General features: G+C 39.7%; 1 protein-coding gene across 1 annotated transcript in view; it reads left to right on the top strand.

The window, feature by feature from the left end:
• Window positions 1-25,945, top strand: part of LOC126480895 (glutamate receptor 1-like) — a 1,132,174-nt gene that overhangs the window by 382,858 nt on the left and 723,371 nt on the right. The window lies entirely within an intron of this gene.

The following is a 25,945-nucleotide window of genomic DNA, read 5'->3' on the forward strand; positions in this document are numbered from 1 at the left end:
GATTGTGATTCCATTCTAAAGCAACGCAGCAAAAAGAAAATCTTTGACAGCCACAAAAAAAGAACTTATATGAATCACGGGACCGCAAAATATTCTGTAGGAGCCAATCGTCACACATCCTTGTCGAATACTGCAGAGGATAGGCATGAACGCTTGTCAGTGAGTAGCAATGCAATGGCTACTTCAGACCACATTTTCACCTTGAACTCTCCCCTCCCCCCCAATCTCCCTTCCCACCCTTCCAACACCACACGTCTTCGTTTTCCCCATTCTCCTCCATACTTGCCCTCTACTCCATACCCCACCCCTATTCTTGTTTTAAAATATTCTTATATATATATATATATATATATATATATATATATGTGTGTGTGTGTGTGTGTGTGTGTATGTGTCGCAAATGGTTCATGAATTGCAAATGGTACATATTTTGTGGCTGAATGTAAGCTCCAGAGGCGCTGGTAATTTAACCAGGATCATTCCGTTAACGTTCGATGGTGGAAAGTAACATAATGGAAAATGACGACGGAATCCAGCTGCATTGAGGTGCTATCTGAAGCAGAACTAGCAGTATGTCCACAATCATGTGCGCATCTCTTCACGTGTCAACTGTGAAACTTCGTTTATCAGATGTATTTTTTGGATCTTCGTAACGAAATTAACCATGACACGTGAAACGTCCCCTTAGAAAAATTTATACAAGACTGTGCTTAAACTAACACACAATATTTTGTTAGCGCAACGCAATCTGACTTTCAAAATTCCCTACAAAAGAATGGCCCTGACTAACATTAAACTATACCTTTCACAAATCACTTACCTCACAAAAATCTTCGCTGCTCAAGCTACTGCAATACAGCGAGCCCCACTACTGCCAGCTAAATAAAATATTCAAACTATGGAAGGCACTAACTACTGATAGGGATAGTTAGCAAATGAAAGATATTAATAGAGAACAAACAATGTATTTACCTTGATATCATCATATATAAATATAGCAGTTCATGACAAATTACAAACCTCCGCCATCTCTCTCCCCACATCCACCACTGCTGGCGGCTCACCTCCAACTGCGCAACGCTACGCGCTGTTCACAGCCAGCTGCCGCTGCCCAACACTACAATGGCAGACAACAATGCAAACTAGCCACAGACTGCACACAGCACAGCCAGTGATTTTCATATTGAGCGCTACGTAACGTTGCCAATAAGAAAACATAAACAGCCTACTTACATAGCCCCCATGCTCCCCACAAAAATTTTTACAAATTGGATTGGGCAGTGGCCAATACAGATTTGAAAAAAATTTTTCATAATTACAATAACAAAGAAATCAAATGCACACACTTATTGATACAACGTTGGTCAAAAGCTAAAATTTTGTCACAGTCCATAAAGACAGTCCTGATCATTCATTACGGTAAAATATAGTGTTTTTCTCAAAGTCTGAGCAGTAGAAGAAAATGCACACGGAAGTAGTGGATTTCCATGCAGTCTTGAAGAAGTAGTGTTGTCCTTCCAACGGAAAGACAGTGCTGACTCTCGACATGCAGACAAGTATTGGGTCACAACAGAGCAAATCCACAGCAGAGTCATTCGAAGTTTGGAAGAATATTGGTAGGTAGGTCATCACAGAGCAGACCCACTGTAGTCCTGGTAGAGATTACGGTATTGGTGGGCCACCAGAGGTGCAGACCCACTGCAGTCCTTGTAGAAATAATGGCATGGTGGGTCATCATAGATGCAGACCCACTGTAGTCCTTGTAGAGATAATGGTACTGGTGGGTCATCGAAGATGCAGACCCACTGTAGTCCTTGGAGAGATAGCCAGCAGCCATCTGTTGTGACTGTGCAGGTGCACAATCACCGTTGAAGAGTCTTGCGGATAATATAGCAAGTCCATAAACCACCACTTGTGCACTCACAAAGTTTTTGAAATTGTCCTTGGAACCAGCAATGCTGTTATCCAGTCCCTTGCTGAATCATTAACACACGTGCAAACACTATCAGTCCCTACTTCTCACATATTATCCATATTCTATGACCAACAGAAACGTGTGCAGTGAAATGTAACTAACAAGTTAATAATATCATGAACTGGTGACAATTACAATTTTATAACATAAGAATACAATAACAAAGGTACAAAACACATCATTAAAAACATAATAATACAGATAACGTTTGTAGTAATAGGGGCTTTACAAAAGAATAGAAATAAACATATACATCAGTGTTACAGGAATTATGACATAAGTAAATACATAAAAGATCAGAATAACTTTTGAAACATCAACTTTACACATGAGCATTAAAACAAAACAGAATTAATAATGTCTAACATCTTTACAAAGTAAATAACATATTATTAACGCAAATTATGTTTGAGGATAACAGTATTCCTCATCATAGTTCATGTAGCTGAGTATGAGAAAAATTCTACAACAAAAGTCTGATGAGGTAAACATATAAAGACAGGAAGAACATATATACACAAGGGTACCCAAACACATAGTGGGATAACACAAAAGGAAAGGACAGGGTTTGTTTCATTGCAGTATTTTGCAAACAAAACTTTCTTTGCTTCTTGGAGATCTCCCTTCATTCATCATTATTCCCAAAAGTCCTATCTAAGCCTGCCTTCTGTATTTCGTTCACATCCTCTGTCAAAAATAGTTTTTCTCTCTGCTTTCTGTATTCTGTTCACATCCTCTGTCAATAATAGTTTTTCTCCACTGTACAGTATCCTTTTTATTTTGCCAGACCATTTTCTGATAGCTTCTCAATGCATTTCTTATAAATTTATAATAGTTAGTTTCTTATATAGTCTCCTCTTAAGCTAACTTAAATCTACTGAGCTCAGATACTAAACTAAGGGACGAGGCAATGCAGCAGCACATAACAAATTAACACAAACAGCAATGCAAAAAAAATGGAAAATTGCAAAGCAAGCTACAGTAAATATAAATTACCAAGCAATGCAACATTACAACTAATATGAGCCAATGTACAGTAGCAAGAAAAATAAGTCAGTAGTAAAATTAGCTTAACAGAGTAACACAATTTAAAATTCAGTAGCACTATGCCTGGCAAACAGCAGCAGCAAATATAAAAAATATAAAAAATATAAAACTTATATCTATACATGACAAAGCTCAAGCAGAAAAAATATTACAGTAAAAACAACAATGCAGATAGGGGAAATGTATATTCACATCTTAATATCTATGTAATTAAAGTGGTGCACCACAACAACTGATTGTAAAAAGAAATATTACCATGTACTTGAAAAGAAAATTATGTGTTACTGTTACTAGTTCCTTCTTATTGTTCTTTCCTTTCCAAGTGCTCCTTTTTTAAAGAATGTGGATCATAAAATAATTATTTAATAGATCTGTTGACAGAAAGTGTTCACATTAGCAAATGCATTTTATTTTATAAAAGCAATGCTGCAACACAGCTGGAAACCAGATATCAAGTGAAATTAGCAACTACGAAAAGCAAAGCATAAAAATATCATTTAATAGTCATGTGGCATTTCGTAAGTCAGTAGCTCTCAACTCTCATAGAAAGACACTTGTCATAATCAGGTGTGCAGATGTACGAATATTTCCCATCAATTCATAAGCATTGCAGTAATTAGCACAAAGTACGACTAATCATATGTTTTCAGGTAATGAGCGTGTAATATTTGCGATGCTTTCTACAAAGGAATGTCAATAGCAAGGTTAATGGAAGTAATGAGGGTGTCGCATTTGCAATATTTTCTCTAAAGGAATGCCAATGGCGAGGATAAAGGCCTGCCTTTTTTCTTTTTTTTTTTCTACCTGTGCTTCCGGAAAGGCACACCCTAATGGCTTGTTCTCCAGGTGTTTGACACAGCTGCGTGCCCACGACGCATTACGTGCAGGTGGTCACTTAACTTTCTTACGGAAATATTTACGACACCAGTTTCCGCTACAGCGACAGTCTCACATAAAAATATTTCACAGGTCAAGAATTAGCGTTGCAAATCTGTAGAAAGAAAATCCTATGAATATAACGTTGTCCAAAAAATTTTCGCCGGCATTGTGATACATTCACGCATTTACATACATTTCATAACTCTTAAAGTACGATTCTTGGTTTCCAACAACCTTTTTCACAAGTCAGAGTCCCTACCCACTATTCATTACTCCTTACCTTATTACACATATACATATTCGTCGTCGTAAAAATAACATCAAAACACCTCAGTCAACTCTCAAAATCGTCGTAGCTTCCTCCAATAATTTCAAAACCTAAAAAATTCTCTGCTCATGTCAAAAGTATCATCTGCCTCAAACGCACTTTAAAAATCATGAATCCATACCAAATACATCATTCAAAGCTCTCATAGTATCACCATGGTTCTGAAAAAATATGAACAGTTCCCAAGGTACAAACAACATACAATTATGTAAGTGTGAAGTTATCCAACGGTGTAATTACGTACACGTCTGTCACTGATGTAGTAAAATAAATGTTTGTCTCTCTCAGGTAAATAACCAGATAGCTGTGTAATTCTGTGTTAGAGAAATATGGTACCGATGTGTAAAGTTGTATAAGCAAATACCATACTAGCTAGGGCTCCTTGTGCTTGCCAAACACATGGTACACAAAGTAGGCATGTACCCCCCTGAGGATTAATGTAATTATACCCTCAGGTGTTACAGATTACACCAATGGAATGAAATATATCACGGAAAACTTTCTTTGTAATTCAAAAATCTTTAAAAAATAAATGTTCTAAGTATAAAATTGATCACTCAAATACGTGTACTGTAGCGCTAAACTGTGCGTCTTGTAACATAATCTCTGTGGAAGTGTCGTAGTTATCGTCCTCCGAAAGCTAAGTTCTGCAGAAGTCAACGTACTTACCTCATGATAAACAAAAGTGAAATGCTTTGCGTATAGATATCGTAGTTATTATGCTTATTGGCGTGATGAAGAAAGTACTGTACAGTAACGTATTGTTATGCCACGAAAAAGGCTGTCTCATTGTTGCTATACCACAAAAGTTACTACTAAAACCTGTTTTACTTTCCAGAATAAAACAGAAAACTGTGCAGATATAAAACAGAATCACTGCAAAAGCAACATTGTAAATTGTCACTCATTAGTAACGTCGTGATAAAATCGTGTAGCTGTCACATAAACTAACCACTGTGCCATCTGGTATCTCACTGAAAGTACTTTAAATCCAGAATATATTTTCAAGTAAACCAAAATGTTGCATTAAAATCTCATTAGCAGTACTGGTAAATGTTCTAAGTATGTAAGCCTTATAGTCGTTCCATAATCGTGCAACTAACAAGCAAGAATGTACAGACACAATAACACTGTGATATCTGTTCACTATAACAATGCATTCGTCATTTCTGTATAAGTAAGTTCTCTTGGTTCTTGATTGGATATTTAACTTCAAACATTGTTGTATGTTAACAGATTCTAAGTCTGACAATGCATATTAGTAATGTTAAGCGAAAAATTTTATGGCAAAGACTAAGTTAAAAAGCAGATTATCTTTCAATAAATGGTTTTACATGTGAAATGTGGTGTAAACCTTTACTCTTCATAGTACTCAAGAGTTTGAACTTGAATGCAATTGTCATGCGGTATACGTCGGCAAAGAATACTGGAATTTTTCTCAAGGTTAGCGTCTATGTTATTTTTCTCTGAGCCAGCCGGCGCACGTGGGTGCCTGCGGCGCGAGTCATTGTCTGTCTCTTTGTTGGCGTGCGTTGTTATTGGGATTAGGAGACCTAACTTCTACAAATTCGCCTTGCCGAGAGGGCCCAGCTCTGTTAGAATCCCGCCAGTTCTGATGAAATTCACGTCTGTCGTTTTGTCGGTAGTTTACATAGTTTCTTGTTTGTCGGTCATGTGGTGGAGAATTTCTCCCTGAATCGTAACTCTGCGCCGAACTGTTGCGTCTGAAGTTATTCTGCCTCCCTTGATAATAATTATTTTGGTTCCCATATTATCTGTTTCTCTGATTGTCTCTGTGATAGTCATTACTACGGAAATGCGATCTTTCTCTGTAACTATTATTACTCTGCCAACGGTTGTCGTACGGGTGGTGTCTATTTTGGTCACGATTTGCGTTGTAAGAATAGACCAGTCATGTCCGGTTATTGTTTCTGTCGTCACGGAATTGTGACGGATGTGACCTGTAATTGTTGTGTCCTTGTTTTTGCGTTCCGCGATTATCAGTGTCACTTTCCAGTTCTTGTAACAGTCCCTGAAAAGCTTCAATGTCGTCTTTGCAACGTCCTGCCAAAATAATATGTCGTAAATGTTCAGGTAATTTGATTAAGCAAATGCGGATGAGTTCTGAGGGGCTGTATGGGTTTGTCAGGTACTGATTCTTGTGCAACATGTTTTCAAAATATTTCACAAGACTGGAGAATTCAGATTGTTCGAAATGTTTCATCATTATGATACCATGTTTTACGCGGTCTTGTGTGGCCTGAGACCAATATGCTGAGAGGAAGGCATGGTAAAACTCTCCTTCACTGTGGCAATCGTGAATGACCGACCGCATTCTTACAGCTGGTTCATTCTCTAAGTAGCCACACATAAATTCTAATCTGTGTTCTAACGACCAGTTGGGAGGAAAACAATGCGAGAATTGATGGAGCCATGCTTGTGGATGAATGTCGTTGCCAGAATTTTTAAATGTTTTGAATTTACGTGTAGTCATGAACAGCTTATAGTCAAAATCATCATGTCGGCGAGTCGCATATTGGTCATTGTTAGGTCGTGTCGGCCGTTCCATCTCAAAATTCGGTGCACATTGCCAATTTCTTTCATAACTTCCGAAATGCCCTGTGTTATTATTTTGTGGCTGTTCCGTATTTCTATGTCCCTCTTCCCGTATTGGGGCGCGAGTGTCCTCTGAAATACGTAATTCTTGTACTACTTGTGCCAACTGATCTTGTACTTCCCGGATTTCTCTTTTGTACTGTGTATTGATTTGATTTTGATTTTGTTTGAATTTTCTAATTTCTACATACTCTTCAGTGTCAGTGAAGGCTACAGGTGTTGTGTTATTCAGATCATCATCTACCTTTGTAGATAAGTTAGTGAACTGATCTGAAAGTTCGGCTACTTTATCCGATAATGAAATTATTTCCTCTGTATGTTTTTCTGAACCAAGTTTCAGAGTATCTACTGTGTCCTTTAAGTTTTCCTGAGTTTTTGCAAGTTGCGTAACCGAATCGGTAGATGCAACTGAGTCAATTTTAGCTTGCAGGGTGTCGTGATTTTCATGAACAATAGTTTGCAGTTCTTTTATGGCTGCTTCGTGATTCTGTAATGCATTTTCATGACGCGAAAAAATAGGTTGGAAATGCTCACAAATTTGTGTTTTTACGTCATTACAGAGTTTTTGACATTTCGATTCGATTTTATGTAACTCAGTAGTTAAATCTTCACGTGTTTGTTCAAGCGTGGTGTCTAACTTTTGAAGATTTTGTTCCATTGCGTCTAACTGTTGCTGTGTTTGTCTCTGGTATTGTTCCATTGTGTCTAACTTTTGAAGATTTTGTTCCATTGTGTCTAACTTTTGAAGCTTTTGCTGTGTTTGTCTCTGATTTTGTTCCATTGTGTCTAACTTTTCAAGCTTTTGTCCCATTTGTTGCATTAATTGTAATAACAATGCACTGGTGTCTGAAACATGTTCGTCAGTGCTTTTCGGCAGTGAATTTACACCGGCAACATTCACATTTTGACAAGCGGAAAATGTGTCTTGACTCATTTGAGAAAACGGTGAGGACGCAAAACCTGAATCTACAGTATTTGCAAAATTGTGTCCTGTCATTTCGGATTCCTGAGGCGAGCTGTTGCCGACCGATCGATCGATAATGCTTCCCTCTTCACTAATTGTTTCACTGTCCACGCCATTGTTTGCCGCCCGCTCCATTTCCCTATGCACAATTACCAAATTACTACTTTGAACATCAGTTAATTCATTACTCGGTGGCGCTAACACACTGCTTTCATTTTCACTGTCATTTCTCAGTTTACTTTGGAGCCTAGTATTACGTTTTTCACACGCCATTATTGTCACAGTATTTCACACGACAACACAGAAAAACACAATTTGAAGATAAAAAATAAGAGAACACATTAACATAGCACTGAAAATAATATCTAGTTAATTGCAGCTGCGAAATACTTGGTGCAAATCTATATGCATGCCACAACTGTTTTACTGTACAACAATGAAAAACTACAACTACAAAGGAAATTCTCTCTATGATTACGCGCTACCAATAAACAATAGCTACACCAATTACACAAACTGCAAGAAAAAATCAGAAGATTCCAGTGAGGTATCCTCGGCTAAGGGTCGACATATGAAACGTCCCCTTAGAAAAATTTATACAAGACTGTGCTTAAACTGACACACAATATTTTGTTAGCGCAACGCAATCTGACTTTCAAAATTCCCTACAAAAGAATGGCCCTGACTAACATTAAACTATACCTTTCACAAATCACTTACCTCACAAAAATCTTCGCTGCTCAAGCTACTGCAATACAGCGAGCGCCACTACTGCCAGCTGAATAAAAGATTCAAACTATGGAAGGCACTAACTACTGATAGGGATAGTTAGCAAATGAAAGATATTAATAGAGAACAAACAATGTATTTACCTTGATATCATCATATATAAATATAGCAGTTCATGACAAACTACAAACCCCCGCCATCTCTCTCCCCACATCCACCACTGCTGGCGGCTCACCTCCAACTGCGCAACGCTACGCGCTGTTCACAGCCAGCTGCCGCTGCCCAACACTACAATGGCAGACAACAATGCAAACTAGCCACAGACTGCACACAGCACAGCCAGTGATTTTCATATTGAGCGCTACGTAACGTTGCCAATAAGAAAACATAAACAGCCTACTTACATAGCCCCCATGCTCCCCACAAAAATTTTTACAAATTGGATTGGGCAGTGGCCAATACAGATTTGAAAAAAATTTTTCATAATTACAATAACAAAGAAATCAAATGCACACACTTATTGATACAACGTTGGTCAAAAGCTAAAATTTTGTCACAGTCCATAAAGACAGTCCTGATCATTCATTACGGTAAAATATAGTGTTTTTCTCAAAGTCTGAGCAGTAGAAGAAAATGCACACGGAAGTAGTGGATTTCCATGCAGTCTTGAAGAAGTAGTGTTGTCCTTCCAACGGAAAGACAGTGCTGACTCTCGACATGCAGACAAGTATTGGGTCACAACAGAGCAAATCCACAGCAGAGTCATTCGAAGTTTGGAAGAATATTGGTAGGTAGGTCATCACAGAGCAGACCCACTGTAGTCCTGGTAGAGATTACGGTATTGGTGGGCCACCAGAGGTGCAGACCCACTGCAGTCCTTGTAGAAATAATGGCATGGTGGGTCATCATAGATGCAGACCCACTGTAGTCCTTGTAGAGATAATGGTACTGGTGGGTCATCGAAGATGCAGACCCACTGTAGTCCTTGGAGAGATAGCCAGCAGCCATCTGTTGTGACTGTGCAGGTGCACAATCACCGTTGAAGAGTCTTGCGGATAATATAGCAAGTCCATAAACCACCACTTGTGCACTCACAAAGTTTTTGAAATTGTCCTTAGAACCAGCAATGCTGTTATCCAGTCCCTTGCTGAATCATTAACACACGTGCAAACACTATCAGTCCCTACTTCTCACATATTATCCATATTCTATGACCAACAGAAACGTGTGCAGTGAAATGTAACTAACAAGTTAATAATATCATGAACTGGTGACAATTACAATTTTATAACATAAGAATACAATAACAAAGGTACAAAACACATCATTAAAAACATAATAATACAGATAACGTTTGTAGTAATAGGGGCTTTACAAAAGAATAGAAATAAACATATACATCAGTGTTACAGGAATTATGACATAAGTAAATACATAAAAGATCAGAATAACTTTTGAAACATCAACTTTACACATGAGCATTAAAACAAAACAGAATTAATAATGTCTAACATCTTTACAAAGTAAATAACATATTATTAACGCAAATTATGTTTGAGGATAACAGTATTCCTCATCATAGTTCATGTAGCTGAGTATGAGAAAAATTCTACAACAAAAGTCTGATGAGGTAAACATATAAAGACAGGAAGAACATATATACACAAGGGTACCCAAACACATAGTGGGATAACACAAAAGGAAAGGACAGGGTTTGTTTCATTGCAGTATTTTGCAAACAAAACTTTCTTTGCTTCTTGGAGATCTCCCTTCATTCATCATTATTCCCAAAAGTCCTATCTAAGCCTGCCTTCTGTATTTCGTTCACATCCTCTGTCAAAAATAGTTTTTCTCTCTGCTTTCTGTATTCTGTTCACATCCTCTGTCAATAATAGTTTTTCTCCACTGTACAGTATCCTTTTTATTTTGCCAGACCATTTTCTGATAGCTTCTCAATGCATTTCTTATAAATTTATAATAGTTAGTTTCTTATATAGTCTCCTCTTAAGCTAACTTAAATCTACTGAGCTCAGATACTAAACTAAGGGACGAGGCAATGCAGCAGCACATAACAAATTAACACAAACAGCAATGCAAAAAAAATGGAAAATTGCAAAGCAAGCTACAGTAAATATAAATTACCAAGCAATGCAACATTACAACTAATATGAGCCAATGTACAGTAGCAAGAAAAATAAGTCAGTAGTAAAATTAGCTTAACAGAGTAACACAATTTAAAATTCAGTAGCACTATGCCTGGCAAACAGCAGCAGCAAATATAAAAAATATAAAAAATATAAAACTTATATCTATACATGACAAAGCTCAAGCAGAAAAAATATTACAGTAAAAACAACAATGCAGATAGGGGAAATGTATATTCACATCTTAATATCTATGTAATTAAAGTGGTGCACCACAACAACTGATTGTAAAAAGAAATATTACCATGTACTTGAAAAGAAAATTATGTGTTACTGTTACTAGTTCCTTCTTATTGTTCTTTCCTTTCCAAGTGCTCCTTTTTTAAAGAATGTGGATCATAAAATAATTATTTAATAGATCTGTTGACAGAAAGTGTTCACATTAGCAAATGCATTTTATTTTATAAAAGCAATGCTGCAACACAGCTGGAAACCAGATATCAAGTGAAATTAGCAACTACGAAAAGCAAAGCATAAAAATATCATTTAATAGTCATGTGGCATTTCGTAAGTCAGTAGCTCTCAACTCTCATAGAAAGACACTTGTCATAATCAGGTGTGCAGATGTACGAATATTTCCCATCAATTCATAAGCATTGCAGTAATTAGCACAAAGTACGACTAATCATATGTTTTCAGGTAATGAGCGTGTAATATTTGCGATGCTTTCTACAAAGGAATGTCAATAGCAAGGTTAATGGAAGTAATGAGGGTGTCGCATTTGCAATATTTTCTCTAAAGGAATGCCAATGGCGAGGATAAAGGCCTACCTTTTTTCTTTTTTTTTTTTCTACCTGTGCTTCCGGAAAGGCACACCCTAATGGCTTGTTCTCCAGGTGTTTGACACAGCTGCGTGCCCACGACGCATTACGTGCAGGTGGTCACTTAACTTTCTTACGGAAATATTTACGACACCAGTTTCCGCTACAGCGACAGTCTCACATAAAAATATTTCACAGGTCAAGAATTAGCGTTGCAAATCTGTAGAAAGAAAATCCTATGAATATAACGTTGTCCAAAAAATTTTCGCCGGCATTGTGATACATTCACGCATTTACATACATTTCATAACTCTTAAAGTACGATTCTTGGTTTCCAACAACCTTTTTCACAAGTCAGAGTCCCTACCCACTATTCATTACTCCTTACCTTATTACACATATACATATTCGTCGTCGTAAAAATAACATCAAAACACCTCAGTCAACTCTCAAAATCGTCGTAGCTTCCTCCAATAATTTCAAAACCTAAAAAATTCTCTGCTCATGTCAAAAGTATCATCTGCCTCAAACGCACTTTAAAAATCATGAATCCATACCAAATACATCATTCAAAGCTCTCATAGTATCACCATGGTTCTGAAAAAATATGAACAGTTCCCAAGGTACAAACAACATACAATTATGTAAGTGTGAAGTTATCCAACGGTGTAATTACGTACACGTCTGTCACTGATGTAGTAAAATAAATGTTTGTCTCTCTCAGGTAAATAACCAGATAGCTGTGTAATTCTGTGTTAGAGAAATATGGTACCGATGTGTAAAGTTGTATAAGCAAATACCATACTAGCTAGGGCTCCTTGTGCTTGCCAAACACATGGTACACAAAGTAGGCATGTACCCCCCTGAGGATTAATGTAATTATACCCTCAGGTGTTACAGATTACACCAATGGAATGAAATATATCACGGAAAACTTTCTTTGTAATTCAAAAATCTTTAAAAAATAAATGTTCTAAGTATAAAATTGATCACTCAAATACGTGTACTGTAGCGCTAAACTGTGCGTCTTGTAACATAATCTCTGTGGAAGTGTCGTAGTTATCGTCCTCCGAAAGCTAAGTTCTGCAGAAGTCAACGTACTTACCTCATGATAAACAAAAGTGAAATGCTTTGCGTATAGATATCGTAGTTATTATGCTTATTGGCGTGATGAAGAAAGTACTGTACAGTAACGTATTGTTATGCCACGAAAAAGGCTGTCTCATTGTTGCTATACCACAAAAGTTACTACTAAAACCTGTTTTACTTTCCAGAATAAAACAGAAAACTGTGCAGATATAAAACAGAATCACTGCAAAAGCAACATTGTAAATTGTCACTCATTAGTAACGTCGTGATAAAATCGTGTAGCTGTCACATAAACTAACCACTGTGCCATCTGGTATCTCACTGAAAGTACTTTAAATCCAGAATATATTTTCAAGTAAACCAAAATGTTGCATTAAAATCTCATTAGCAGTACTGGTAAATGTTCTAAGTATGTAAGCCTTATAGTCGTTCCATAATCGTGCAACTAACAAGCAAGAATGTACAGACACAATAACACTGTGATATCTGTTCACTATAACAATGCATTCGTCATTTCTGTATAAGTAAGTTCTCTTGGTTCTTGATTGGATATTTAACTTCAAACATTGTTGTATGTTAACAGATTCTAAGTCTGACAATGCATATTAGTAATGTTAAGCGAAAAATTTTATGGCAAAGACTAAGTTAAAAAGCAGATTATCTTTCAATAAATGGTTTTACATGTGAAATGTGGTGTAAACCTTTACTCTTCATAGTACTCAAGAGTTTGAACTTGAATGCAATTGTCATGCGGTATACGTCGGCAAAGAATACTGGAATTTTTCTCAAGGTTAGCGTCTATGTTATTTTTCTCTGAGCCAGCCGGCGCACGTGGGTGCCTGCGGCGCGAGTCATTGTCTGTCTCTTTGTTGGCGCGCGTTGTTATTGGGATTAGGAGACCTAACTTCTACAAATTCGCCTTGCCGAGAGGGCCCAGCTCTGTTAGAATCCCGCCAGTTCTGATGAAATTCACGTCTGTCGTTTTGTCGGTAGTTTACATAGTTTCTTGTTTGTCGGTCATGTGGTGGAGAATTTCTCCCTGAATCGTAACTCTGCGCCGAACTGTTGCGTCTGAAGTTATTCTGCCTCCCTTGATAATAATTATTTTGGTTCCCATATTATCTGTTTCTCTGATTGTCTCTGTGATAGTCATTACTACGGAAATGCGATCTTTCTCTGTAACTATTATTACTCTGCCAACGGTTGTCGTACGGGTGGTGTCTATTTTGGTCACGATTTGCGTTGTAAGAATAGACCAGTCGTGTCCGGTTATTGTTTCTGTCGTCACGGAATTGTGACGGATGTGACCTGTAATTGTTGTGTCCTTGTTTTTGCGTTCCGCGATTATCAGTGTCACTTTCCAGTTCTTGTAACAGTCCCTGAAAAGCTTCAATGTCGTCTTTGCAACGTCCTGCCAAAATAATATGTCGTAAATGTTCAGGTAATTTGATTAAGCAAATGCGGATGAGTTCTGAGGGGCTGTATGGGTTTGTCAGGTACTGATTCTTGTGCAACATGTTTTCAAAATATTTCACAAGACTGGAGAATTCAGATTGTTCGAAATGTTTCATCATTATGATACCATGTTTTACGCGGTCTTGTGTGGCCTGAGACCAATATGCTGAGAGGAAGGCATGGTAAAACTCTCCTTCACTGTGGCAATCGTGAATGACCGACCGCATTCTTACAGCTGGTTCATTCTCTAAGTAGCCACACATAAATTCTAATCTGTGTTCTAACGACCAGTTGGGAGGAAAACAATGCGAGAATTGATGGAGCCATGCTTGTGGATGAATGTCGTTGCCAGAATTTTTAAATGTTTTGAATTTACGTGTAGTCATGAACAGCTTATAGTCAAAATCATCATGTCGGCGAGTCGCATATTGGTCATTGTTAGGTCGTGTCGGCCGTTCCATCTCAAAATTCGGTGCACATTGCCAATTTCTTTCATAACTTCCGAAATGCCCTGTGTTATTATTTTGTGGCTGTTCCGTATTTCTATGTCCCTCTTCCCGTATTGGGGCGCGAGTGTCCTCTGAAATACGTAATTCTTGTACTACTTGTGCCAACTGATCTTGTACTTCCCGGATTTCTCTTTTGTACTGTGTATTGATTTGATTTTGATTTTGTTTGAATTTTCTAATTTCTACATACTCTTCAGTGTCAGTGAAGGCTACAGGTGTTGTGTTATTCAGATCATCATCTACCTTTGTAGATAAGTTAGTGAACTGATCTGAAAGTTCGGCTACTTTATCCGATAATGAAATTATTTCCTCTGTATGTTTTTCTGAACCAAGTTTCAGAGTATCTACTGTGTCCTTTAAGTTTTCCTGAGTTTTTGCAAGTTGCGTAACCGAATCGGTAGATGCAACTGAGTCAATTTTAGCTTGCAGGGTGTCGTGATTTTCATGAACAATAGTTTGCAGTTCTTTTATGGCTGCTTCGTGATTCTGTAATGCATTTTCATGACGCGAAAAAATAGGTTGGAAATGCTCACAAATTTGTGTTTTTACGTCATTACAGAGTTTTTGACATTTCGATTCGATTTTATGTAACTCAGTAGTTAAATCTTCACGTGTTTGTTCAAGCGTGGTGTCTAACTTTTGAAGATTTTGTTCCATTGCGTCTAACTGTTGCTGTGTTTGTCTCTGGTATTGTTCCATTGTGTCTAACTTTTGAAGATTTTGTTCCATTGTGTCTAACTTTTGAAGCTTTTGCTGTGTTTGTCTCTGATTTTGTTCCATTGTGTCTAACTTTTCAAGCTTTTGTCCCATTTGTTGCATTAATTGTAATAACAATGCACTGGTGTCTGAAACATGTTCGTCAGTGCTTTTCGGCAGTGAATTTACACCGGCAACATTCACATTTTGACAAGCGGAAAATGTGTCTTGACTCATTTGAGAAAACGGTGAGGACGCAAAACCTGAATCTACAGTATTTGCAAAATTGTGTCCTGTCATTTCGGATTCCTGAGGCGAGCTGTTGCCGACCGATCGATCGATAATGCTTCCCTCTTCACTAATTGTTTCACTGTCCACGCCATTGTTTGCCGCCCGCTCCATTTCCCTATGCACAATTACCAAATTACTACTTTGAACATCAGTTAATTCATTACTCGGTGGCGCTAACACACTGCTTTCATTTTCACTGTCATTTCTCAGTTTACTTTGGAGCCTAGTATTACGTTTTTCACACGCCATTATTGTCACAGTATTTCACACGACAACACAGAAAAACACAATTTGAAGATAAAAAATAAGAGAACACATTAACATAGCACTGAAAATAATATCTAGTTAATTGCAGCTGCGAAATACTTGGTGCAAATCTATATGCATGCCACAACTGTTTTACTGTACAACAATGAAAAACTACAACTACAAAGGAAATTCTCTCTATGATTACGCGCTACCAATAAACAATAGCTACACCAATTACACAAACTGCAAGAAAAAATCAGAAGATTCCAGTGAGGTATCCTCGGCTAAGGGTCGACATATGAAACGTCCCCTTAGAAAAATTTATACAAGACTGTGCTTAAACTGACACACAATATTTTGTTAGCGCAACGCAATCTGACTTTCAAAATTCCCTACAAAAGAATGGCCCTGACTAACATTAAACTATACCTTTCACAAATCACTTACCTCACAAAAATCTTCGCTGCTCAAGCTACTGCAATACAGCGAGCGCCACTACTGCCAGCTGAATAAAAGATTCAAACTATGGAAGGCACTAACTACTGATAGGGATAGTTAGCAAATGAAAGATATTAATAGAGAACAAACAATGTATTTACCTTGATATCATCATATATAAATATAGCAGTTCATGACAAACTACAAACCCCCGCCATCTCTCTCCCCACATCCACCACTGCTGGCGGCTCACCTCCAACTGCGCAACGCTACGCGCTGTTCACAGCCAGCTGCCGCTGCCCAACACTACAATGGCAGACAACAATGCAAACTAGCCACAGACTGCACACAGCACAGCCAGTGATTTTCATATTGAGCGCTACGTAACGTTGCCAATAAGAAAACATAAACAGCCTACTTACACACGTATGGACGAAAGGTGCGAGGTATGAAAGTAGAAAAGCGTTTAAAACGTAGGACGAGATAATACATTCACACTTCCGATATCTTTCTGTTGTTGTTGTGGTCTTCAGTCCTGAGACTGGTTTGATGCAGCTCTCCATGCTACTCTATCCTGTGCAAGCTTCTTCATCTCCCAGTACCTACTGCAACCTACATCCCTCTGAATCTGCTTGGTGTATTCATCTCTTGGTCTCCATCTACGATTTTTACCCTCTACTCTGCCCTCCAATACTAAATTGGTGATCCCTTGATGCCTCAGAACATGTTCTACCGACCGATCCCTTCTTCTGGTCAAGTTGTGCCACAAACTTCTCTTCTCCCCATTCCTATTCAATACTTCCTTATTAGTTATGTGATCCACCCATCTAATCTTCAGCATTCTTCTGTAGCACCACATTTCAAAAGCTTCTATTCTCTTCTTGTCCAAACTATTTATCGTCCATGTTTCACTTCCGTACATGGCTACACTCCATATAAATACTTTCAGAAACGACTTCCTGAAACTTAAATCTATACTCCATCTAAAGAAATTTCTCTTCTTCAGAAACGCTTTCCTTGCCATTGGCAGTCTACATTTTATATCCTCTCTACTTCGACCATCATCAGTTATTTTGCTCCCCAAATAGCAAAACTCCTTTACTACTTCAAGTGTCTCATATCCTAATCTAAATGCCTCAGCATCACCCGACTTAATTCGACTACATTCCATTATCCTCGTTTTGCTTTTGTTGATGTTCATCTTATATCCTCCTTTCAAGACACTGTCCATTCCATTCAACTGCTCTTCCAAGTCCTTTGCTGTCTATGACAGAATTACGATGTCATCGGCGAACCTCAAAGTTTTTATTTCTTCTCCATGAATTTTAATACCTACTCCGAATTTTTCTTTTGTTTCCTTTCCTGCTTGCTCAATATACAGATTGAATAACATCGGGGAGAGGCTACAACCCTGTCTTAATCCCTTCCGAACCACTGCTTCCCCTCTCATGTCCCTCGACTCTTATAACTGCCATCTGGTTTCTGTACATATTGTAAATAGCCTTTCGCTCCCTGTATTTTACCCCTGCCACCTTTAGAATTTGAAAGAGAGTATTCCAGTCAACATTGTCAAAAGTTTTCTCTAAGTCTACAATGCTAGAAACGTAGGTTTGCCTTTCCTTAATCTTTCTTCTAAGATAAGTCGTATGGTCAGTATTGCCTCACGTGTTCCAGTATTTCTACGGAATCCAAACTGATCTTCCCCGAGGTCGGCTTCTACTACTTTTTCCATTCGTCAGTAAAGAATTCGTGTTAGTATTTTGCAGCTGTGGCTTATTAAACTGATTGTTCGGCAATTTTCACATCTGTCAACACCTGCTTTCTTTGGGATTGGAATTATTATATTCTTCTTGAAGTCTGAGGGTATTTCGCCTGTTTCATACATCTTGCTCACCAGATAGTAGAGTTTTGTCAGGACTGGCTCTCCCAAGGCCGTCAGTAGTTCTAATGGAATGTTGTCTACTCCGGGGGCCTTGTTTCGACTCAGGTCTTTCAGTGCTCTGTCGAACTCTTCACGCAGTATCGTATCTCCCATTTCCTCTTCATCTACATCCTCTTCCATTTCCATAATATTGTCCTCAAGTCCATCGCCCTTGTATAGACCCTCTATTTACTCCTTCCACCTTTCTTCTTTCCCTTCTTCGCTTAGAACTGGGTTTCCATCTGAGCTCTTGATGTTCATGCAAGTAGCTCTCTTATCTCCAAAGGTCTCTTTAATTTTCCTGTAGGCAGTATCTATCTTACCCCTAGTGAGATAAGCCTCTACATCCTTACATTTGTCCTCTAGCCATCCCTGCTTAGCCATTTTGCACTTCCTGTCGATCTCATTTTTGAGACGTTTGTATTCCTTTTTGTCTGCTTCATTTACTGCATTTTTATGTTTTCTCCTTTCATCAATCAAATTCAATATTTCTTCAGTTACACAATGATTTCTACTAGCCCTCGTCTTTTTACCTACTTGATCCTCTGCTGCCTTCACTACTTCATCCCTCAAAGCTACCCATTCTTCTTCTACGGTATTTCTTTCCCCCATTCCTGTGAATTGTTCCCTTATGCTCTCCCTGAAACTCTGTACAACCTCTGGTTTAGTCAGTTTATCCAGGTCCCATCTCCTTAAATTCCCGCCTTTTTGCAGTTTCTTCAGTTTTAATCTACAGTTCATAACCAATAGATTGTGGTCAGAGTCCACATCTGCTCCTGGAAATGTCTTACAATTTAAAACCTGGTTCCTAAATCTCTGTCTTACCATTATATAATCTATCTGATACCTTTTAGTATCTTCAGGGTTCTTCCATGTATACAACCTTCTTTCATGATTCTTAAACCAAGTGTTAGCTATGATTAAGTTGTGCTCTGTGCTAAATTCTACCGGGCGGCTTCCTCTTTCATTTCTTAGCCCCAATCCATATTTACCTACTACGTTTCCTTCTCTCCCTTTTCCAACTCTCGAATTCCAGTCTCCCATGACTATTAAATTTTCATCACCCTTCACTATCCGAATAATTTCTTTTATTTCATCATACATTTCTTCAATTTCTTCGTCATCTGCAGAGCTAGTTGGCACATAAACTTGTACTACTGTAGTAGGTGTGGGCTTCGTATCTATCTTGGCCGCAATAATGCGTTCACTATGCTGTTTGTAGTAGCTTACCCGCATTCCTATTTTCCTATTCATTATTAAACCTACTCCGGCATGACCCCTATTTGATTTTGTGTTTATAACCCTGTAGTCACCTGACCAGAAGTCTTGTTCCTCCAGCCACCGAACTTCACTAATTCCCACTATATCTAACTTTAACCTATTCATTTCCCTTTTTAAATTTTCTAACCTACCTGCCCGATTAAGGGATCTGACAATCCACGCTCCGATCCGTAGAATGCCAGTTTTCTTTCTCCTGATAACGACATCCTCTTGAGTAGTCCCCGCCCGGAGATCCGAATGGGGGACTATTTTACCTCCGGAATGTTTTACCCAAGAGGACGCCATCATCATTTAATCATACAGTAAAGCTGCATGCCCTCGGGAAAGTTACGGCCGTAGTTTCCCCTTGCTTTCAGCCGTTCGCAGTACCAGCACAGCAGGGCTGTTTTGGTTATATTTGCAAGGCCAGATCAGTCAATCATGCAGACTGTTGCCCTTGCAACTACTGAAAAGGCTGCTGCCCCTTTTCAGGAACCACACGTTTGTCTGGCCTCTCAACAGATACCCCTCCATAGTGGTTGCACCTACGGTACGGCTTTCTGTATCGCTGAGGCACGTAAGCCTCCCCACCAACGGCGAGGTCCATGGTTCATGGGGGGGGATATCTTTCAATACTTAGATAACACTGGTCAACAGTCATTTTCTTGCCAAGGATATTTGAGTGGCTTTAGGATGGGTTAGTGGTGCTGAGGACGAATATAGCTACCATTTATGCAGTTTGGCTCTAGTTTATGAGATAATGCATGATTTATTCAAAAAATTAGAAAAAAAATGCTAATACTGAACGCGAGCGCTACAAACTACAATTAAAAAAGAAAATAATCTTTATAAATAGCTTCTATGAAAACCTGATAGGCATTTGTCCACGTATAAAACATAATTGAAAAGTTTCTCTATAAGTATATCATTTTCCGTCCATGACGAACCGCTTCCTGCACGCTTTCCTTTTATAGGTCTCTTCAGAACTGTCACGTTGCAGATTCCAGCAATAATCTGCCATCATATGCCTGTCCCATCTTCCTTTATATCTTTCCTCTATTCCTTTCATATCTTGATGGAACCGCTCTCCTTGTTCCTCACTGAAATCACCTAGATTACGAGGAAGTCGATCCAAGTGGCTGTGAAGGAAGTGCAATTTTATGCTCATGTTAGCTCCTAAGTTTTGAAAGTTAGTGAGCATGTTTTTGACCAGTTCCTCGTAATTGGGAGCTTTATGATTGCCCAAAAAACGTTTTACAACAGCGACAAAACTGTTCCAGGCCGATGCTTCAGTGACAGTCATGACACTTGTAAAATTGGTATCGTTGATGAGCCTGCGAATTTGAGGACCATCAAATATTCCTGCCTTAAGTTTTTCACTACTGAGTCCAGGGAACGTATTGCAGATGTATGTGAAGCAATTACCATTTCTGTCTAAAGCTTTGGTGAATTGCTTCATTAGTCCTAACTTAATATGTAATGGTGGAAGAACAATCTTGTCCCTACTAACCAGAGGTTCATTAATGATGTTTGCTTCACCAACAGCCATACGTTCCCTTGGAGGCCATGTTTTCTGCTTCCAATGTTCGTGCTTTGCCCTACTATCCCACATGCAGATAAAACATGGGTGCTTTGTGTATCCACTTTGCTGTCCAACCACCATTTTCAAATCAACACAAATCAACCACTGGTGCTGCATATACTGAATTTTCTGCAGAACCATCTTGATGTTAGCATATGCTTCACAAAGTTTTGTTGAGTGGGCAATTGGAATAGATGCGTAACGATTGCCATTGTGTAGGAGAACACATTTTAAACTTCTAGTGGAACTGTCTATGAAGAGACGCCAGTCCTCTGGTCTATATTCCGGCAGCCCCAATTCAAGTAAAAGTCCAGGTATATTGCTGCAATACACTATAACCTCTTCTTGGTTGAAGTATGGAAGAAGGTTTTCTTCTCTCGTCCGGTAAGCTGTTATTTTAACACTTGGATGAAGACAGTTCTTTTCCTTAAGCCTGGATGCTAAGAGTTCTGATGCTTGCTTTGAAAGATTGAGTTCTCGTATCAAGTCACTGAGCTCCTTCTGGTCGAACTGCTGGGGTTGTGTCTCACGTCCTTCGTATTCCAAACCACTACTTGTACATTCCTCGCCGTGCACATCGTCATCTGATGATGTTAGCGTGGGTAATGTTGTGAAGGTTGGTACAGGAACATCGTTGCTGTGCACCACCGGTCTTCTTGCTGACTCCAAATCGGGATATTCCCACTTTCGTTTTTTGAACCTATTAAACCCTTTCACATTAACAATGCAAAAATAGCAATCATCTGTATGGTTCTTCTGCTCTCGCCATACCATAGGCACTCCGAAGTATAAGCTTTTCCTTTTTCGTTTTGTCCACTGCCGTAAGCACTCCACACAGCATTTACAAACTTTATGGGGTGCCCACGCCTTGTCTTGATCTCCAAGTTTAATTACGAAATATGCCAGATACGCTTCCTTCACAAAAGGAGTGATATTCTTCCTGTTCTTTTGAAGAACGTATTCACCACAAATGTAGCAGAACTCATATGATAATGAAAGAATGTATGTTGAAGAGGGACTTAGGGAAATGACAATTGTTTATTCAAGCTTAAGTCAGCTGTGGGAAATTAAGAGAAATGTTAATGCCCAATGGCAAATTGTACACTGAAGCACCAAATAAACTGGTATAGCCATGCTTATTCAAATACAGAGATATGTAAAGAGGCAGAATACGGCTCTGCGGTCGGCAACGCCTATATAAGGCAACAAGTTTCTGGCGCAGTTGTTAGTTATTGCTGCTACAATGGCAGGTTATCAAGATTTAAGTGAGTTTGAAGTGGTGTTATAGTCGGCGCACGAGCGACGAGACACGGCGTCTCCGATGTAGCGATGAATTGGGTATTTTTTGTACGACTAGTTCATGAGTGTACTGTGAGTATCAGGAATCCGGTAAAGCATCAAATCTCAGACATCTCTGCGACGCGGAAAAAGATCCTGCAAGATCGGGACCAACGACAACTGAAGACAATCATTCAGCGTGACGTAAGTGTAACCCTTCCTCACATTGCTGCAGATTTCAATGGTGGGCCTTCAACAAGTGTCAGTGTACGAACCGTTCAACGAAACATCATCGATACGAGCTTTCGGAGCGGAAGGCCCACTCGTATGCCCTTGAGACTGCACAACACAAAGCTCTCCTGGGTCCATCAGCACCGAAACTGGGCTGCTGATTACTGGAAACTTGTTGCCTGGACCGATGAGTTTCGTGTTGAATTGTATCGAATGGATGAACGTGTACGGGTATGGAGATAAGCTCATGAATCCATGGACGCTGCATGTCAGCAGGGGACTGTTCAAGCTGGTGAAGGCTCTGTGATGGTGTGGGTTAAGTGCAGTTGGAGTTATATGGGGCTTCTGATAATCTAGATACGCTTCTGACAGGTGACACGTTCGTAACCACCCTTTCTGATCACTTGCAACCATTCATGTCCATTATGCATTCCGATGGACTTGGGCAATTCCATCAGGACAATGCGACACCCCACACGTCCGAACTGCTACAGAGTGACTCTAGGAACACTCTTCAGAGTTTAAACACTTCTGCTGGTCATCAGTCTCCCCAGACAGGAACATTATTGAGCATATCTGGGATGCCTTGCAACGTGCTGTTCAGAAGAGATCTCCATCCCTTCGTACTCTTAACATTTATTGACAGCCCTGAAGGAATCAAGGTGTCAGTTCCCTCCATTCCTAGTCGAATCCATGTCACGTTGCGTTGCGGCACTTCCGTGTGCTTGTGGAGGCTCTTCACGATATGACGCAAGTGTAACAGTTTCTTTGGCTCTTCAGCTTATATGAAAACATTCTATCAGCTGAAAGACAGCATGAAATGTTGCGATTTGAAAATTCGAAACACTACTTTGTTGTGTGGGATTTCGGATATGGACAGCATGCTCTAGAGCTTGGAAACTGAAGCGAGGGATCATATTCGATTTTTGAATATACAAACATCAAAGAAAGTTTTCTATCACCTCGGTTCCGGGAGTTCCGGAACCTGTACCGAAAACTGGAATAGAGATCAACATAAACATCATTTCCACCCTTTTTATTTCTCATGAAAACTACACACTGCATGTTGTACCAGCATACAGCGAGGCCTTCAATCGTGGTGGTCCAGATTGCTTCACACACCGGTACTTCTGATACCCAGTAGCACGCCCTCTTGCATTGATGCATGCCTGTATTAGCCGTGGCAGTTCATCAAGGCACTGTTGGTCCTGATTGTCCCATTCCTCAACGGCGATTCGACGTAGACCCCTCAGAGTGGTTGGTGGGTCACGTCGTCCATAAACAGCGCTTTTCAATTTATCCCAGACATATTCGATAGGGTTAATGTCTGAAGAACATGCTGGCCACACTAGTCAAGCGATGTCGTTATCCTGAAGAAAGTCATTCACAAGATGTGCACGATGGGGGAGCGAAATGTCGTCTATGAAGTCGAATACTTTGCCAATATGCTGCCGATATGGTCGCACTATTCGTCGGAGGATGGCATTCACGTATCGTACAGCCGTTACTGTGCCTTCCATGACTACTAGCGGCGTATATCGGCCTCACATAATGCAATCCCAAAACCTTGCTGTACCCGCTGGACAGTATGGCTAAGGCCGGACAGGGTTGCCTCCAAAGACGTTTCCGATGATTGTCTGGTTGAAGGCATATGCGACACATCGGTGAAGAGAACTTGATGCCAATCCTGAGCGGTCCATTCGGCATTTTGTTGGGCCCAGCTGTACCGAGCTGCATCTTGTAGTGGTTGCAAAGATGCACCTTGCCATGGACGTCGGGAGTGAAGTTGCACTTCATGCAGCCTATTGCGCAGATTTTGAATTGTAAGACGACGCCCTGTGGCTACACGAAAAACATTTTTCAACATGGTGGTGTTGCTGTCAGGGTTCCTCCGAGCCATAGTCCTTAGGTAGCGGTCATCCACTCAGTACCCTTGGGTGGCCTGAGCGTGGCATGTCATCGGCAGTTTCTCGGAGACGCCTGGACACTTCCCTTGTTGATAGCACTTCCTGATACAAAGTAACAATGCTGACGCGATCGAACCGCGTCATTGACCGTCTAGGCATGGTTGAACTACAGACAATTCGAGGCGTGTACCTCCTTCCTGGTGGAATGATTGGATCTGATCGGCCCCCTCCAGCTAATAGGCGCTGCTCATGCATGACCGTTTACATCTTTGGGCGGGTTTAGTGACATATCTGAACAGTCAAAGGGACTGTGGCTGTGATACAATATTCACAGTCAACGCCTGTCTTCAGGAGTTTTTGGAACCGGGGTATGCAAAACTTTTTTTGATATGTGCATAAGTAGAGTTCTAGAGTCGATACTACGAATACATCAGAGCAGGTGTTTGTCTGTGAGGGGTGTGTCTTGTCTAAACGAAAGCACATCAGCTGAGCTGCACGCTGCTGCATGTTGGCCTGAATATTTGAAACCGGCAAGACGGTAGACAATTGCGCAATTACCATCGCCACTGGATGAGAATGATGCCACAACCCATCACCCTTTCTTGTTGCAGAAATCTGTCTGAGAGGATATTTCACTGTTGGTGCAATAAAATACTGAGATTGGGAGATCAAACTATGATTAACACAGCGTAGAAGCTCTCTAATCCTGTTTCCAATAAAGGAGGCATGATGTAAGTTGGAGCTGAGGAATGTTTTGGAGATGATATTGCAATGCTGAATTGTTTTTGGCTTTGAAGCACCCTGGTAAGTCTACTTTCTGTAAAAAAAAAATAAAAAGGAGGGGTGTGTGACTTAATAAGGAATTGGGGATCGCGATTGACTGAGCTGAAATAGCGGTAAAACACGGTAATTGGGACAGCTAAATATGTGCAATACACTTGTGTTAGAAGCTATCTGATGGATCTGTTTCCAAGAAAGGATGTAGCTCAGGTAAGACAACGGGTAGAGAAGATGCTTCACTTGTACAAGGAGAGGTGAAGGGGCATTGCTTAGGAAATGGGGCAAGAAAGGGTTGTGGATGGATAGGTGGTCGGGGGAAGAGAGTTGGGATGAGTAAAGGAAAAGCAGACGGTGGAGGGACAGGCGTGAGTTGGGGAAAGGGACTGGGCAGACCAAGGACAAATTGTGGTCCGAAGTCGCCACTGCATTTCTGCTTCGGTTTTTAAAAAAATCCGTTGCCTGTACAGCTGTGTCATATTTTAATGTGCTTCGTATACAAAGTCATGCGAGCCAAGTCTCTGCAAGACGTGAGAAGCGCTGGGTTTTTAGTTCTTTTGTACGGTCATGATATAAAATAGGACACTGATGTAAGAAGAGTCGTTGCAACGCAGCCAAAACGCTCATTATTTTATTATGCTATGTGTTTCATTTTATGATGCAGCAGTACATTCATAATCATTTACTTTGGCTCTCAGCTGTTAAAATTAGAGGGAAACGACCTGCTTCCGTTTTCACAACGTCTTACTACCGACAAGA

The sequence above is a fragment of the Schistocerca serialis genome, chromosome 5 (genome assembly GCF_023864345.2).
Source record: "Schistocerca serialis cubense isolate TAMUIC-IGC-003099 chromosome 5, iqSchSeri2.2, whole genome shotgun sequence".
In the NCBI taxonomy this organism is placed as follows: Eukaryota; Metazoa; Arthropoda; class Insecta; order Orthoptera; family Acrididae; genus Schistocerca; species Schistocerca serialis.